A 6,000-nucleotide genomic window follows, 5' to 3' on the forward strand; every position below is an offset into this window, starting at 1 on the left:
ATCGCAGAATGAAGACAGCCAAACTTCATGTTTGTAGATGTCAAAGCAGTGTATAAAAGTGGCCTACTACTTTTCCCTGAGGCCAGCTCAAGCTGTGAATGGATATCATAACACAAGAAGCCACAAGATACTTGCTTCTGTGTGTTGTGGTAGTGCCTGCTGGGACACTTAGTATAAATTTAAAAAACATAAATAAAACTAAAAAAAACTATAGATGTGCTATAAATTAAAAAAAATAATTTGAACAGCACAGAAGACAAAAACAAAACAATCTCTATTATGGGGATTTAGAGGCAAGAGAAATCTGTGTGAATGGAGATTATGTGTATGAGTATTGAATCTATGAGTGTTATGGGTATTTATAAAATAGGAGAAGAATGACTGAAGCGGATCCCAGTAACATGTCCTGGTACATAGTAGGTGACATGACATATGGGTACACAGGTGCACTGTGCACAGGGACACGCACACACACGTGTGCATGTACATACATGCATGCACACACACATACACACATGCATACACAGACATGCTGAATCAATGGCTGCCCAAGGGATGGATGGGTGGGTGCTGTCTAGGTAGAGACAGATGAAGAGTACCAGTTCAGTCCTCACTCTCCAAAGGCAGAAATCCTTGATGTTTGTTTGGTGCCTTTACAGTCCTCCATCAAACAAAAGTTAAATATTGCACTGCTAGTCTGAGTCAAAATACAAAGATTGAAATTGCAGTGGTAGCACTTCTACTCCCACCACCACTAACCATCATGAGACACATTCACAGCCACACTATTGAAAATTCATCCATGCACCTCATGGCATAGTAGGTAAGTGGGGAATAGGGGGTGACTGCCAGCCCTACCTAGATTTTTCTGCTCCTCTGGGCTTCTGGCTCCAGATTTCTTACTGCCACCATGCTGAGCAGCCCCACCTACATGCCCTCTATGCTTAGGGGACAGGGAAGTCGCTGGGCCTGCCACATTGCCTCAGCAGGCATGGCCCCCTGGAGACTTGGGGTTGACTCCTGCTGTGAACTCCCATCCCACTCTGTACAAAGGTTATTCTTTGGCATTCAGTTTAAGGATCAGCAAGGGACTTTTATCCCTCTCTTTAATTGGATATGCCTTTCAGTCCCCGTTGCTGAGCTAATGGGGAATGTCTTAGAGCCTCAGAGGGAACATGCCGGCTGTGGGAAAGATCACAGACTAGGACCTTAGGCATCACAGCCATGTTCGTGTTTCTCATTTGGCATGGTTCTGGGTTCCTACAGCAAAACAGAGTGCATTTCGTGTTGGGAGTGTCAAACATGGGCCCAACACTAGGAGCAGAGGAGGAAAAGAAACCGATCTTATCTCTTTCTTGACAAATCAGAGCAGATGGAACTATAGGAAGTCACTTCACACCCTTCCTTGATTTTTTTTTCAAATTATGTAACTTAATAAAACATTCAATTTTATTATCCCAAAGTATGTTGAAAAAGGCTGCACAGAAACCTGTGCTAGAAAGAGTCTTGAGTTGAGTTAGAAATGGAAAAATAGGTCAGAGGCCACCCAAAGCCACTTGAAATTAGTGAATTTAAAATGCATTCCCAGAAGTGAAACTTCGGGAAAGCTACACACTCCACAACCAGCGCTCATGCTCATGGCTCATGAGTGGTGGTCTTGCAGATGGACACAGAGCATCTCCCACCTAGCAAAGAACAGATCCTAGAAAGTTGGTGGGGAAATCACTTCAGCAAATGGCTCTAGAGGTGGGGAAGTAGGACCAGTGACAGAAGAGACTAGCAAATGGGAAGAGGGAGTATGAATGACCTTGACCAAGGAACTCATGATACAAGTGTAAAGTGTCAGGAATGCAGAGTGGGAAGTAGAGTCCTGTGAGAAAGGGAGTCATGGAAATGAGCTTAGGAGTGGAGCAAGTTTCTGAAAAATGCCATCGATGGTGTTGGTGGAAATAAGGCTGGCGCTGGATGAGCAGGCCTTCCGGTGAACGGGCCCTGATTAGAGCTGTGGGATGTACTGTGGACAGGTTCAACTCTCAATCACTGTTACACACCACTCTAGGAACACTGACAAAGTAAGAGGGAGAGGGAGGGTTTCAAGGGCAGTATTTGGTCACAATCACTTTGTCTCTATGGAGACTGTAATAAGAACCGCACATCAGCAAGATGGATAGAGGAACAACACCAAACTCAGTGCCTCCCTCATTAAGTCCCCCAGCAATGCAATTTCAAACACAGTGTCCAAGTACCCATTCATTTGTTTATTTACTCAATAATTTGTGCCAGTCACTTTTTGGGGTATAGAAGAATTAGCAGTGACAGAAATAGAAAAATACCTTGTTTCCATGGATTTTACACTCCAGTATGAGGGAAAGGATTCTAAATAAAATTTACATGTTAGGAAGTACCAACTGTCATGAATGAAAGCAAAGCAAGGTAAGGAGAAAGGAGGGTTTTATGTTGCCCAGATGGATCAGCAGGGATGACGCAATGCAATACCATTTGAGCAGAGACCTGAATGAAATAAGGGACTGAGCCAGGAAGATATCTGGGGACAGAGCATTAGAACAGAGGGAACAGCAAATGCAAAGGTCCTGAGGGGAGCATGCTTGGTGTAGCTCCTGAGGGGAGCCATGAGTAGCAGGAAAAGGCAGGGGATTAGGGCTGAGGGGTCGACGTGGCCCAGAATAGGTAGGAGCTTGGAGGTCACAGGAAGGACCTTACAGTTTATTTGTTAGTGAGATTAGGAATCATCTAAATGTTTGGGCAGAGCTGCCACCTATCTCGACTTGTGTTTTAAAATGAACACTTTGGCTGTTTGAAAGGTCATCAGAGGCAATTGCAATATCGAGGGCAGGAGAAGATGGTAAAACTGGCAGAATTTCTGGGTGAATTCTGGATGTTGGGTCTGAGTGAGAGTTAAGGATGTTTGTAAGGAGTAGAAGCTCCTTTTACTGAGGTGACTAAGCCGAAAGGTGTGGCAGGTTTAGGACTTGGCAATAATACCCTTAAGCTAACAATTAAGCACTTGAGTGGAACACTTCTTTCCAAGGCTTTCTCTGTGTTATTCCAGAGCTGGACGCGGTGAAAGGTGGCAGATGACTGCTTCCTTCACTCTGTGACTCTGTAATTAGAGCCCTAGTTCCAAAACATTATTGTATATTTGACTTACCCAGGAAAATTGTTAAAAAATACAGACTTCAGAGAGCAGCAGAAATTCTGATTCAGTGGTCCAGGAGACAGATCCAAAAATGGAGTGGTTTTTAGCAAACACCTAGAGAATGCTAATGCAAAAGAGTCCATGGGCCACACTCTGAAAAACTCTATTGTGGAAGAGGCACACTTGATGGTTTTGGTGTCATCAAAAACAATCTAGAAAGAACACATTTCTCCTATGTTGACCCAGTGACACCAGCCAACCCACCTGGATCACCCATGCCAAAGATTTCATGGTATTGGCCCAGATGAGTCAAGCCTGCTAGCAAAGGCAACAGATCCTATCGGGAAGAAGGATGAATAGACCAAACCAAGCCAGCACTTAGAACACATGCTTCTGGGTCTCATCCAGTTTTGAAGGGTTGATTAAAACAAGCTTTGAGACATCAAGGATGTTATCACCTGACCAGAGGATGGACGCAGTTTTTGGGTCCAAAGTGATGACCTAAGAAATGAGCAACTTTGAAGGGCTAGTTGATGATAAACACTGAGACTACCAGGGTCTCATAGGTACCTGCTCTAGTTTTTCTAGTCAGCATTTATTTGAAGGCTGTGGAAAATAATGAAAAAAGTTCTAATGACCCTTTTTATGATCCTTATGTAACTGAGATAGATATAGTAATGATCACATCCAGGAAATTATGTGTGACCAGTGACTTTGCACAGGACAGTCACTAATGCAACAACCATTTCACTCCAACCAGGTGATGGAACTCTGCATCATTTACAGAAGACTCATGTCTTTGAGCCCACAGGTATTCTTCCTCTGGGTTGATCCTATATACTAGAAGACCCTACATATTCAGTGTGATTCCAGAGCCATGCACAAGCCATGCACAAGCCATGCACATGCTGGTTAGAAATACAGATTCCTAGGCTCTAGGCTAGATGTTTTGAACTGGAAACTCCAGAGGCTCTATAATTTTAAACAAGCTTTTCCATGTGATTCTGATATGTAGCCAGGCTTAGACATCAATGATGAAGACAATTCTTCTAGGAAGACCTTCCCCAGATGTTCTGCTTGAGGTCTGATGTAGAAAACAGAAGCTGGATTTGGAAACAGACATGCAACTGCCTTATCTTTTAAAACAGGTGATTCATGTCAGTGGGTGACCTGAAGTCACCCAGCAATCCCTCCACTAGCTAGCTATTCCTTCCACATTAAGTTAAGACAGAGGCCTGCATGGAATGATGTGTGGCTTATTTTGCAATTTAACCATTAGAGAGAGGTAGCTAAATATTTGTGTCAATATGGAAGTCTTTAATGGTAGTAGCAGAGTGTGATATGGAATCTCCAAATCTTGTGATGGTGGACATCAGCTTCAGCATAATTTTCCAAGCTTGTAGACTAGTGTTAGTGAGCAGCTACAACCATAAGAAGCCAACACTGAATTATCTGCAGCAGTACTGAGAGGCCAATGCTTTAGAAGAGATAGGGCTCAAATTGTGAGCAAATGAAAGCAAAATGTCTTTGGGACATCATGAAGTGTGGATACAGCAGGCGTTTCTCAGTTACTCTGTGCAAACTTTTTACTTTTTAAAATTTTCTGGTACATGGTTCTAGAATAAAAAGTCACTGTGATTCAGAAACACCTGGCATTTAATAGACAAACATGGTTGCAGAATGTGAAAATGCCATGGTGAAGAAACTGCTGTTTGTGCTTTTGGTAATGTACTGAATCAGGCTGAGAATGTACCTGCTAGAATTTTCTGGAATATGAACCTCCTGCTGTTGGCCTCCAAAAGCTCTGAATGACTATTCTGGAGAGGTCATAAAGATTATTAGAAATGTGTGCCACTTCAGGAAGTGAAACATGGCTTGCTTCAAGCTCTCAAGTTGTGTTCTGAAGATGACCAAGCACAAATTGAATAGACTCTACCCTGGGCAACAGAGCATTACTAACCTCAACACCTATGACGGGCATCAGGTGTCCAAATCCACATTTTTCTCCCAACTCCACCCTTCCCCCCATAGTATCTGATGCTGGACTTGCTGGAGTCTCTCCAATGTTCTTGTTCCACCAATCCATCACAGACATAGTGCAATATCTGACGTTTTAGATTTTCAACTCTGGCATTTCCTACCTGAATACCTTCTCTCTTTCCTGTTCTCTCTTTAGATGACTTCATGCACAGTCATGGCATCAATTATCAGCTATGCAAATCTTTCCAGAATTCTATTCTAACTGCCAACCTAACATTTGCACTTTTCCAGTCTTCTTAAATTTAACATATCTCTTTACAAGGTCAGCACAGGTTTTTCTGCAGTGAAGCTGGTCTGTAGCCCCACCAAATGTTCCAGTAACATTCTTGAGAAGTCTTTGTCCTAATGAGGAATAACAGAATCCTGGGAGAAAAATAGTGGTTAGGAATGCCACCGGTGACAGATGCTCTGATCAGGAATATGCCACCCCAGAGTTAACTTCTATCCTTTCATCAAGCTGGGTTTGGATGCCTGCACAACTATTAGAGTATCTTGAGACACTTACAGCTCAAAATCTCCACACTTCTTATCTCTTAACATAATCCACAGAAATGGCAATAAAAATGACAACATAGATGCATAAAGACAAAAAAATTCTGCTCAGAGTTCCAGGTACCTTGGGCAGAAATAGCAGAGTAAGCAGTGATTCTGAGGTATTAGCACATCTCACTTAGTCGTGAGAGTCTTGAAAGCATTCATCGTTTGCATTCAAAGTGAAGCCAGATACAACATTTGGTAAAGAGCCAGAGTCAAGTACCATGTTATAGATGCACTCTGCCTTGCTTAAGTCTCCATATAGAACC

The sequence above is a fragment of the Halichoerus grypus genome, chromosome 10, assembly GCF_964656455.1.
Source record: "Halichoerus grypus chromosome 10, mHalGry1.hap1.1, whole genome shotgun sequence".
Lineage (NCBI taxonomy): Eukaryota > Metazoa > Chordata > Mammalia > Carnivora > Phocidae > Halichoerus > Halichoerus grypus.